This window comes from Sphaerodactylus townsendi, linkage group LG10, assembly GCF_021028975.2.
Source record: "Sphaerodactylus townsendi isolate TG3544 linkage group LG10, MPM_Stown_v2.3, whole genome shotgun sequence".
Lineage (NCBI taxonomy): Eukaryota > Metazoa > Chordata > Lepidosauria > Squamata > Sphaerodactylidae > Sphaerodactylus > Sphaerodactylus townsendi.
The window spans coordinates 1,816,732-1,829,824 of NC_059434.1; positions in this window are offsets into that span (position 1 = coordinate 1,816,732).

Here is a 13,093-nt window from a genome sequence, read left to right on the forward strand (position 1 = left end):
GTTGCTAACCAGATCAGCAAAAACCTTGATGAAATACCCCTTGTTCCTACTTTTCCATGGGAATGTAAAAGATTAGGAACCAAGTTGTTTTTGAGGTCTTCTTGTCCCTGCTGGCACCATGAGTCTGCCCTTTTTCTGATACAAAGCAAGAACATGGTTAAATGTTTAGGCTCTTTGTCTAGAAAAGTAGGGTGTAAGGTTGGTGGTTAGTGTGTGTGTTTCTGCTCCGCCAACCTGACCTTGGCACATTCCTTGCTCTGGGCTTTGCGCCCAGGTTGCTTAGCCTTGCTATGCTTATCGTGTGTGATTGCAGCTTGAGTCTTTGAAAACCTGCTTGTACTCTGTTGTGGGAACTGTGCTTGGGAGTTTCGGGGGAGTTTGGAGAGGGGGACATTGTGTCCATAAAAGCGACATGTTGAGGTTGTGCAGTCAGAATCCGCACTCCGTGTGTGTGACAGTTGAAGTTTATGGAATAAATGAACTGAACTCAGTTGCTTTGTTTCAAGTTCTTTGAGGTTCCTTACATAGGGCAGCAGAAAACAATACTGATAAGGGGAGGCTGGGCCTAAGTTCATAAGACATCAAAAGTAGAGTACTAACATCTTCCAATAAGGGCAGTAGTTTGCCCCCAATGTTTTGGGGAAGGGGATGATCTCCACCCTTTCAAATGATTGATTGATGATTATTGTACTTTGGGGTGTATTCTTTCTACTGTTATTCTGATGTAACCTATAAAAATGAGAGACAGCAGCCATTTTAGTGTGGCTCCTCTGATGCTAGCTTGCCCTTTTGTTGGCCTGAATAAAATATTTCTTTAATTTTATTCATTGTCAGCTTGAGCTTTTGGGGCTTAATTTCTTAAACTTGTTACCCCGCGGTAACAATACCGATGGCAGGGGCTCCGCCTTTGCCTGCAATCGGGTAACAGCCAAGCCCAAGTGGGTGGGGGAAAGAATAGTGCGGGAAAGCGAAGGATCCACCTTACGCTCCTCCCCTTCTGGCAAGTGGGAAAGGGTGTCTGCTAAACAGTTGGTCTTGCCTGGGAAGAAATGAACTGTGAAACGAAAGCACGTGAAAAAGTCCGCCCAGCAAATCTGTTTGGCAGAAAGTCGGCCCGGGGAGCAGAGAGCAGCCAGGTTTTTATGATCAGTCCAGACCTCAAAGGGGTGTTCAGCTCCCTCTAAGAAATGTCTCCACACCGTGAGAGCGACCTTGATAGCACAGCTTTCCTTATCGCTGACAGTCTCCTTGTTATGTAAGAGGTCAGTCAAAGGGAGAGCCAAGGAGGAAAAGTGATGAATAAAATCACAGTAGAAATCGGCAAAGCCCAGGAAAGATTGGAGTTGCTTACGAGTCCAAGGAGGGGCCCATGCCATAACAGCAGCCACCTTGGCAGGGTCCATTTCTAAACCAGCGGCAGAAATGCAGTAGCCTAAAAAATCCAGCTGAGGCTTATGAAACTCACATTTAGAAAGTTTCACGAACAGGGAATTTGCCTATAAACGGGACAATACCTCGTGAACCAAAGCAATATGAGATTTCTCATCCTTGGAGTAAATCAAAACATCATCCAAATAAACTACTACTCCTTTGAACAAGTCATCTAGAATCCCGTTGATCAGACTCTGAAACACGGTGGGAGCTCCGGAGAGCCCAAAAGGCATAATTAAATACTCATACTGTCCGTATCGAGTATTAAAAGCAGTCAAATGTTCATGGCCCTCAGCCATTCGCACCCGGTAATAAGCTTCACGTAAATCCAACTTGGTGAAAATGCATCCCGAGCCGAGATTCGCAAGTAAGTCCTTAATCAGGGGTAGTGGCAGATACAGCGTTCAAACCCCTGTAGTCAGTACAAAGCCGCAGGGAACCGTCTTTTTTCTTTACAAACAAAACCAGGGCCGCAAAACTGCTGCGCGCCCTCTGAATGAACCCGCGTGCCAAATTCTTATCCAGGAATGCCCGCAACTTGGCATCTTCAGCAGGACTCAGGGACCAGTTCTATTTTACAGTCAGTATCACGATGGGGTGACAAGGAATTACACTCAGTTTCTTCAAACACTTGCCATAAGTCCCGGTACGGAGAGGGAATTTTAGGGTTAATAGAAGGTTGTGACAGAGTGCAAGCGAGTCCCTCTGGTGGATGCAGCAAATGTTCGGGGGGATCAGGGCTCATGTGGTCTCCACAAGGCAGAACAGAAAAAGTCAAAACACGTTGAGACCATTTCACAGAGGGGTCATGATCCATAAGCCAGGACAGTCCTAGCATCATGGGGTATTGAGAAATGGGAGCAATGATGAAGCTACGGCGTTCCCAATGTTCCTCACAATTGGCCAGAATCTTTGGGGTGTGAGAGGTAATGGGGCCGCCACCCATCAGACTGCCATCCATTTGGTCAAACCGGATAGTCTCTTTCAACAGAACAGGCTGCAGCCCAAGCACTTCCACCAAACAGGGATGTATCAAACAGTGAGAGCAGCCAGTGTCAACAAGGGCTTGGACCATTAGCTTTGGGCAGCCGGGACCGTTAGTAAGAACGAGGGACAGAATTATGGCTTCACTCACCCGCTCTGGCTTGGGAGGTTCCCACAGAATCAGCTGATCCCCACCCCATCAGTGTGTGGAGCCGCTGTGCGGGTGCCCCCTTTCGGCGGCAGTTTGGATGGCTTGGATGGCTTGGACAGCTTGGTGATTGGAGTAGAAGTGGTTGGAGTGGGGGGGGGTGCTTGGCGAGACAAATCACAGCAATATGGCCCTCCCCGCCACAATACAGGCAGAGATTCAGGCGGCGGCGAGCATTTTCTTCTGCTGAGATCTGGCACTTCAGAGGAGCAGGGTGTGTGGGTTTACGACTTGATGCACCCCCCCCAGACGTGGCTGGGCAAGTGGGGACCGCCTGACTTGAACTCCTAACGTGGCGGCTTCCCGCATCTGGGCGTCTGCAGTACCCATGAGTACAATCCACTCCATCAGGGTCTGAGGGCTGTCCCGAACAAGAGCCCAGTTTAACAAATCTGGGTGTAAGGCTGTCTTGAAAGTGAAGACCTTCATGGGGTCATCCCAATCTGGAATCTTACTGGCCACAGTGCGGAAATTTTCCACAAACTGTGCAAATGGTGTCTTGCCTTGCTGCATTTCCATGAGCTCCTGTTTAGCTTGCTCGCCCACAAATGGGTTCTCGAAGCAGCGTCGTAGGGCCATCATAAAATCCTGGAAGTTGCGCAGTTCTGCAGCTTGACGTTGAAACAGTCTCATGTACCAATTGGCTGCAGGGCCATCTAGCATCGACCCTATCTCACAAACACACTCGAAATCTTTCAGGTACTGTTGTCCATACTGCAACATGTGGGCATTCACCTGAACCAGGAAAGCCGGGAGCAAGTCCTGAGTCCCATCAAAACGAGTATTCAGACGGATCCTGGGCATGAACAGAGGGGGAGCTACCCCATATGGTGCAAAGTTCGGCAACACACCATCCGGAGCTCCCCGTCCTGGTGGCACGAACAGCGGCATCACAGGTGGGACTGGGAAAGGAGTAGGTGCAGCTGGCAGCAGGGGGACCCCTCCTGGGGCCGGCTGCAGAGGCGGCTGGCTTGGCACTGGAACTGGGGCCGGAGTGGGGCCAGGTGGGACAGGCTGGGCTGGCACCGGGGCTGGAGCAGGAACTGGAGCTGGGACCGGGACCGGGACCAGTTGAGCAGGCTGAGCTGGTGCTGGCACTGGGGCGGGTCCTGGGGCAGGCACTGGGGCTAGTGCAGGCTGAACTGGTGCTGGGGTAGCTGGCACTGTGGCTGCTCCAGCTCCGGGAGCAGGGGCTGCTTGGCGTGCCTGGGCAAGGGCCGCTCGCAGGTGTTCCATATCTCATTCCATCTGGCGCAGAGCCCGGCGGTATTCCTCACGCTCTGAATCCCAGGCCTCCTCCGACACCTGGAACATCCGCCAAGCTTCAGCTTCCTCTGAATCAGCGCCTTTTGATGGGCGGCCAGGCAACGACACATTTCCAGCCAGTTGCCCACGTTGCACTGCCAAAACCCGAAGGCTGTGACTCTCGATAATCCAAACCCTGGCGATAGTGCACGGTGACCCCCTGTGAGCCGTCTAACGGGGCAGTCATGAACTGGTTGATGGAATCCAAAAATCATCCTGGGGTAGGGGCTTCTCCTCCTGTTGCACTTCCAAGCGGGATCCGGGCCTCCTCTGCTGGTTCAGAGGCCGAAGTTCCTGTTAAGTCCTCAGGAATAGAACGCCCATTGTCTGCAGTAGCAGACGCACCCCCTGGCTGGGTCTCTGAAGAGATCATACTGGTAGTTAAAGTTCTTAAGAAAAGTTGTAAAAGTAGAAGGCGAAATTCCAGCAATGCATGGCAGCATGGAATTCAACCTAAGAGCAGTTCTGGCATAATGTCAGAATCCTAAAAACTGAAATAAACTCATGTATAAGAACAGTAGTTTATTAAGTATTGAGGATCTTCTCTGGTCATGCCAGAACTGAGGTTTGCGTGTGCAAAACCCAGTAGTTAAAGCAGCTTGACCCCCCCCCCCCCATCCTGGGAAAGCATGCCCAAAGGGAACTGTGAAAGAAATAACAGAAGAGATAGCCAGGCACTGACCTTGAGCAGCACCTGGTACAGTATAACATCATTTAGTAGACAGTTGAAATTCAGTTAGAAATGCAATTAACCCATTCCACCACCACCCAGCATACAGAAAGCAGCAACAGCAAAATCCGCATAATAACAGGCCTCCTGACACTAGGCCACCCATGGGGCTTTTTCTCCCGCTCCCGCCAGGGGCATTGCAAAGGGGCAGCACACGGCCAGTTGCCCAGAGGAACTCTGCTGCTTCTTCCCACTGACCTGGATGATTCTTGGCCTAGCAGCAGTGGGCCCCACTCCTTGCCTATCTATGGTGTCGTGATTCAGAATAGTGGACTCTAATCTAAAGAACCAGGTTTCTTTCCTCATTCCTCAATGTGAGTGGCAGACTCTTATCTGGTGAACTGGGTTTTTTTCCTTCCTGGGTGACCTTGGGCTAATCACAGTTCTTCAGAACTCTCTCAGCCCCACCTACCTCACAAAGTCTTTGTTGTGGGGAGAGGAAGGGAAAAGGAATTTGTAAGCTGCTTTGAGACTCCTTACTCTTGAGAATAGCAGGGTATAAATCCAGACTCTTCTACTTAATACAATAAAGTAAGCAATAAAGTAATACAATAAAGTGTGCCATCAGAAACATGTACAGTATGCACATACACTTCTCCATGCATTTTCAGAAAGTGGAGATGCTGCGGACAAGAACATCAACCAGGACAATCCCTACTCTGAAAGGAGCACATGATGAGTTTCGGTGACTTCACAGTTCTTCACAGGCTGTCCTGGAAAATTAAACAAGCCCCAGGCAGCAAGAGCATCTGAGTGGATCAGCCTGTGCTGTTGGTCAAAGACTGGAGACGAGAGCCTAGTTGGTGAAATGATAACACAGAACTGTGAGGGAGGGGCCCTGACCTCGACCAGGCTTTTTGCTTTCCCCTGAATGTGTACTTATTGTCACCCCTCCCCATTTTTTAATTAGATTACTTGTTGCTGGCCTAAATATTCTGAGGGGACTGTTCATTTTTAACTATTGAAATGTCCATCAAGACGAGCAGATGTGCTTAGCAAAAGGGTGGGACAACTTTACCATGCCATAAATGTGAGGGTCCTTTCCCCCCAGACTCCGCCAGCCAGCTGTCAGTTATGGGTCCCGCCCTCCCTGGCACCACATTAGGCAGGGCCCAAGGCCACAGCTGGGCAAAGGGAGAAACACCTTTTCATATGCTTAACTGTCTTTCTTGTTGTTCTTAATCACTGTGCTTGGAAACATAGAAAGTAGGCGACCTCAGCAGGGGCTTCAGGAAGAGGGGAGGATGGAGGCTCCCAGCTGAGAGTATTGCTGTCCTTCAAACATTCTGTACTCCATAACAAAGTTTTTCCCACCTTGTTGTTCTATTAACCTGTGGGAAGATGGAAGGAGGGTTTGAGCAGGAAAGCAAACGGAATAAATGTGTTTGCAAGAAGTCCAAATCCTTAGATCTGGCTACTTGCCGTTGGGGTCTCTGCTGACAGCCCAATAAAGATTTCTGATTTCATATCCAGAATTCAAATTATTGACCATTGTACCAGGACCTAACACCACTCACAGCCCAGCCAGGAAGGTGGGGCAGAAATTGGCCCTTCACCCTTTGTGATCTGATAGTGTGTCACTCCCCACACACCCCGGTTAAAAATCACCTCCAGCCTCTTGTGGTACTGCCTGAGGTTGGATAAGGAAATGTGCAGATTCATTATTATTTAAGATATTTAGTCTTAAAAGATCACACAACTCTTCCAAAAGCGCCCCCCCCCCCCCAAAGGTACTGCATCTATTGATTCCAGAAGCCTGTTCTGGGAACTTTCGCTGCAAATTCTGGAAGCTGCCGGATTCTGAGAGCGGGCAAACCCAGATGTTTTCTCTGGATTTGGGGTTCCTGATCCTTCTGCTCTCCCCTCTCCCTCGCCACAATCTTACAGGCATTTCTGGGGGGTCGATGGCTGACTTTTTCAAAAAACAAAAAATAATAACGAGTCTTTGCTATATCAATATGAAAATAGTCATGTAAAAAATTAAAGGGCCTTTTAAAAAACCCAGCAATCTTGTGAACGACCTTTTCTGGACAGTATATAGTAAATGTAGTTTCTTAATCTAGCCCAACTAGACAGGATGGAGGCAGATATGGGATGGCTGCCTTCATGGTGGCAAGATGAAGATATTAAAAGGAGGAAAGAAATGTTTCTTTCAAAGCATCAATCGACACCTTAAAGGAATCGTAGTGTCAGAGAAGTAGAGAAAGTCCTTCACTTCTAACAGAGGTAACATTTTAATAATTCATAAATAATTTAAGTAGGTGCTACCTGAACATTTTAAAAACACTTTTTCTTAATTAAATTAAAAACAGGCTTTAAAAGGCTCCATCTGTTTTTGCTTTTTCATATTCTATAACTGAGCTCATGTGATCACTTCCATAGGATAAATGCTAGTTTAAATTATATGCATTTGACCTTTAAGCTAGTATTAAAATGCTAAACCAATTTATGCTGTTAAAATATATTGAACAAAATACATGACAATCACTCTTACAGCAAGTGAAGCTGTTCTGATGATCTTTAAAGATAGTGGATGGTATTTATGATCACAGCTCAAAGCACGTTTATATCACAGCTGTGGAAAGGCTTAATGTGGCAGCAACTGTCAGAACAGATCAATGCATGCATTTCAGGCTGCTTTGGGTGCAATAATCCAGTCCCTGCAAGAAGTGACCTCATGAGCTGCCAATGTGCTGCTTCTTGCTCTTGTTCTATTTGGTTAATTTAAGAAAATCCAGACTCATAATAATGACCAAGCAGGACAAAAGCTAATTAACAAAGGAACACAACGGAGTCTAGTGAGTGAGGCTAGGTCAGCTTTCGAGGGGAGCTCGCGCTTCCTCTTGCGCTCTCATTTTGTCTTGTCTAACAAAAGTGGTTTTCAAGAGATGGGATGAAAAATTTATGTTAATGGAAAAATCAGCATAATTATTGCAGCCACTCTATAATCTGAAAGACGTTTATTTGCAGACAAGAAGGTAGTTCATAAACCAGGGACAAACAGCACACTTAGGAAGCCCTGCAATGTAAGACAAGATTCCTACTTGATAGACAGACTCTCTCACAAATGCAGGACAGCTCCCTTGGATCTCTGATGCATTTCTTCTCCGAATATTCTCGTAGTACAACATCCATACAGTAATTTTCTACACACTTTCCTTTATCAGCCACTATTTTCTTAGCATCTTGTCTCTGCCATCCTTTAGAAGGCTTTCAAAAAGGCAAACAGTAAATGGTATAGTGTATTATTGTACCATTATCAGTTTTAAAGCCCTCAAAAAGCCATCTGTTTGCCCAGTGGGGGAAATAGCATTCATGGAACGCTGATGGAAGGAAATGAAGTTGGATATACAGGGTTGGATATTTGATAATGTGAACCTTCCTGTCCAGGCAGCGTGCTAAAACACTTGGACTGCACTCTTCCCAAAAATGATTACAGCAAAAGCAGGTTTGGAAGAGACCATGCTGAGGATGGAAGAAAGACAACATACTCAGAGGATGATAATGTTGTGCAAATGCTCCCCTCCCCAAAAGCATAGATTGGTGCCGAAGCAGAGAAAAACCTCCTTTCGGAAGCAGCCTAAAGACCTGACCATGACCAATGTTGTCAAGAACGGCTCAAGTGCAAAGGCATCACAAGGGGTACATCACAAGGGGTACTTACAGGCACAGCCCTGATGGTTTCAATGCAGGTATGAAGCCTATCAGCACAGTATTCACACTAGACATCAGGCCACAAGACCAAGGGGAGCCAGAGGACGGGCTCAACTGACATGCCCCCGAAAAGATAGATCAAGATCCTTCTGTTCAAGTCAAAGTTCTCAGCCTTCCTGGCACACTTGCCAATTCATTCCTCCCTGCCCCAATAGACAAGTTCCTGCTCACATTCCCAAAAGTCTTCCGACTTTTCTATCTGTTACACCTCCATAGTCAATTTCATTGGGAATCTGTATTAGTTCATATTGAAAAGTTGCATAGTTCAGGAGTGCGGTACTGCATGCAGTAAATAAAATATATTGCGAAAAGTATTTATTGAGGTAGATTCAGTTCACAACCATGTTGCAGTCAAAAGGAGAGACAGAAGCCTAAACTAAAGAATACTATTCCTGATCAGTGGTCAAGTGGTCAACTGCACTGGTATCAAGTGTGCACAAGTAAGATTTCATGGCTTCTAAAGAAGAGACCTTATCAGTAGATGCATCTTTACAGGTCCATAAAGAGAGAGAGAGAATGAGAGAGAGAAGAAAGGGAGAAAGTACACAGGAAGAAAAGGAGTTAGAGAGAAGCTCCCAGATTAAGCAAATAGATGCCTCTCATTCATTAAGAAGATAACATGTATATACTTCTAGAGCAGGGTTCTGCAACCTGCGGCTCTGGAGCCACATGCGGCTCTTTCCTCCTTGTACTGTGGCTCTGCATGGCTTGAGTCCTCTCAGCCTCCTTCGGAGAGTCGCCCTAGGGTTAATGGGGAAGAGTCCCCATTCCTTGAGAGGCACAGCCCAAGATGGCTATCCCAAGCCACTTCTGGCTTCCCTGTTCCAGCTGCCTGGTTGGCTGATGCTGGTAATGATGGTGCGAGGCAGGGGCAGAGCACCACTGGTGGATCCTCTTGAACAGGTGAGCGGCGAAGGGCAGGAAACAGGAGGAAGTTGCAGGAGCACAGATTTTCAGCGCAATCCTAACCTCCACGCAATCCTAACCCCAGGGGACGACCCTGCTTTGGGTGGCCTCATTTCCCCCTCCTCTGGGTCCTTCTTGGAAGGCAGCACCACATGGGGGACCCCAGCAGTGCCACCTTGGGTTGCAGACCCCCCAGCAGCCCCGCTGAGCTCCAGGGGCTTTCCTGGTGGATGGCAGCATGGCTGAGTCCAGGTGAGAAAGACGATGTCAGGTTTTAAAGAAGTTATTACCTGCAGCCCTGCAAGGTTGCACTCATCAAGGCTGTTTGATGGGGAGGCGGGGGGTGGGTGGGAATTGTTTGCTTCTGCATTGCCAAGGAGGGCAGGAGCGCATGGGAAAAGCCTTGCATGTGGTTCTTGGAAGGTTTACTTCAGAGTCAGCCAGTGGAGGGTAAGCTTGTAGATCGTGGATGGGAGGAAGGTCGGGATCATCCTCAGCCATGGTTGTTGTGGGTTGCCAACTCCCAGCGGGCAAATCCCAGGACATTTGGGGGTAGATTCTCAGAAGCTGTGGCTTTTGGGACCAGGGCGGGGGCCATGCTCAGTGAGGAATACGGCTGTCGAGTTCACCCTTCGTGGAAGACATGGAGGTCTGTTATTATTTTTAAGAGTTCAAAATATAGCCAGTAGCAGAGCAAATGCAGCATCTTTAACTTCCTTAAAATAATTACAAAAACAAGAACACAGAAATCACAAGAAATTGGTCATTTGAAAGGATAGGTCTGCAACAACCTCAAGGATTGCTGATGGCAAAATGTTGCAACTTGCTAAAGCAAAAGGTCTCTTACATCTTGGCATGCTTAAGGTCTTTAAGTAACATGCAAGTTACTTAAAGTACTGGAAAATTTCTTAAGTACTGGAAAAATTTAGATCCAAGGTTAAAAATGAACAAGGTCTATACACTATTTGCACCCTAATAATTACCATCCAGTCAATATGAGGGAAGATTCTGGAGCAGATCATTAGACAGTCTGCCAGTACTTAGAAGGGAATACTGTGATCACAAAAAGTCAGCATGGGTTTCTGAAAAACAATAATCTTATCTCTTTTTTTGATAGAGTGACAAGCTTGGTAGAAGAAGGGAGTGCTGTGGACATAGCATACCTTGATTTTAGTAAAGTTCTTGACAACGTGCCCCATAATATTCTTGCAAGTAAGCTAGTGAAATGTAGACTAGACAATGCTACTATTAGATGGATTTGTAATTGGTTGACTGGCCGAACTAAAAGGGTACTCATCAATGGCTCATCTTCATCCCAGAGAGAAGTGACTAGTGGGGTGCCACAGAGTTCTGTCCTGGGCCCAGTGCTATTCAATATTTTTTCAACTACTTGGATGATGGAATAGAAGGCATGCTAATCAAATTTGCAAATGACACCAAATTAGGAGGGGTAGCATAGCTAGTACCCCAGAAGACAAAGTCAGAATTCAAAATGACCTGGATAGATTAGAGAGCTGGGCCAAAAACAAACAAAATGAGTTTCAACAGTGATAAATGTAAGATACTACACTTAGGCTGTTTCCGCACGGCAGAAGAAATGCACCTCCACCAGCATAAATTATGCCGCTGTAGCATGCAAGCAGTCCCAAAGATCTGCCGAACCAGTTCGGCCCCTCCACAGACCTTCCCATCCAGCGCTGCTCTGGAGGGCTGGAGGGACACACCCACGGTGCCTTCCAACCTCCAGGGGTCAGAGGGCAGCGTGGGCGTGTCCCTCCAGTCCTCCAGAGCAGCGCTGGATGGGAAGGTCAGTGGAGGGGATGGGAAAAGTGGCGTCTTTCCGCCTGTGCTGTTCGCACCGTGCCGGCAGGAAGACGCCGCATTTCAAAAACCTCACTCAATGAGCGAGGTTTGAAAGCGGCGCCTTTGTACCGCTTGGGGTCGGCCAGGAGGTGCGAACTGCACTCCAGGGGACAGTGTTTTCACCATCCCTAGGGCGCTGTTATTTGCCTGTACGGAAACAGCCTTAGGCAGAAAAAAATGAAATGCACAGATGTAGGATGGGTGATGCCTGGTTTGACAACACTACATGCAAAAGGGATCTGGGAGTCTTAGTAGACCACAAACTGAACAGGAGTCAGCAGTGTGATGTGGCAGCCAAGAAAGCCAATGCGATGCTGGGATGTATCAATAGGAGTATAGTGTCTAGATCGAGGGATGTAATCGTACCTCTCTATTCTTCATTGGCCAGACCTCACCTGGAATATTGTGTGCAGTTCTGGGCACCGCAATTCAAGAAGGATATTGACAAGCTGAAACGGGTCCAGAGGAAGGCAACCAAAATGGTAAAAGGCAGGGGAAACTGTGCCCAGGACATGTGTGCGCCCTGCGCCCCTGCCACACCCCTGCCTGCCTACCCCTGCCCCTGGAATGCCCCTGCACTGATGCAGGCCCAGTGCATCATGAACCCCCCGCCCCCTTGGTGCTATGCCACTGGTAAAAGGTCTGGAATCCATGCCCTATGAGGAGAGACTTAGGGAACTGCGTATGTTTGGTGAAGAGAAGGTTAAAAGGTGACATGATAACCATGTTTAGATATTTGAAGTGATATCATGTTGGTGAGGGAGCAAACTTTTCTGCTGCTCCAGAGACTAGAACCAGGAGTAATGGGTTCAAGGTAAAGGAAAAGAGATTCCATCTCAACATCAGGAAAAATTTCCTGACAGTAAGGGCTGTTCGACAGTGGAATGCACTATCTAGGAGTGTAGTGGAGTCCCCTTCTTTGGAGGTTTTTAAAGAGAGGCTGGATGGCCATCTATCAGGGGTGATTTGATTGTGTGTTCCTGCATTGCAGGGGGTTGAACTTGATGGCTCTTGGGGTCTCTTCCAACTCTGTGATTCTATGAGATATGCTAAAGAGACAAATTTAGAAGAGCAATCTTTATGAATATTTTAACCTGGTTTGTGGCTGTGGCCCTTACAATAGTTGTTCATGAGCATTCAGTTGCGTAGCTACCATGGGGTGCCGCACCCTGGGCATAAATCCTTGGGGTCCAATGTGGGGGGGAGAGAATTGCCTGTCAGACCCCTCTCCCTTCTCCCCAGGCCCGGTGGAGGCTGCGCCTGAGTGCCCCTGCCTGGCCTGGCCCAGCCCCACCAGCCAAGGCCTGGCTGTGGGGCTGTGCAGCAGCCCAGGCACCATTTTGCCCCGGGCCCCATTTCCCTCTCCTAGGCCACTGACATAATCCCATGACTGCCCTACCTTCACAACTGCCCTATGACACATTTAAGGAGTCCCACAATAGCTCTAAGGAATCCAGCTCCATATTCAGTTTGCAGCTGTCAAGACAGATAGATACCCCATAAAGAAGTTGAGGCACCACTTTGGAAATGCTTTGCACAGAACTGCAGCTAGAACTATAAATGCCCACTTTTGATTGAAGAGAACTGAGGAATTGTTTGATCAGCTTATTCGGCATCCACATGCATGTTGGAGATGTGCGCTCCACTTGTCAGAAGAATTAAATTCAAGGTTCTCTGGACTGGGAGTGGCGGCCATTTTTTCTCTTGTCAGTCATCCAACGGTGAGGTTGCTGTGAATTTTTCTGGATATTCAACCAATCTACAGGCTATTTTTTCCTTGGAGGAAATGCCAGCTTCACAGGGTGAATTTTATGAATTACTACATTCCTGCTGTGATTCCTCTCCTCAGCCTCTGCTCACCATAGGAACTCCCCCAATTCTCCAGAAATTTCTCCAGTTAGAATTGGGAGCCTTTCCCAGAAGCTCTGGATTCTGTTTCATAGCCTGCAGGA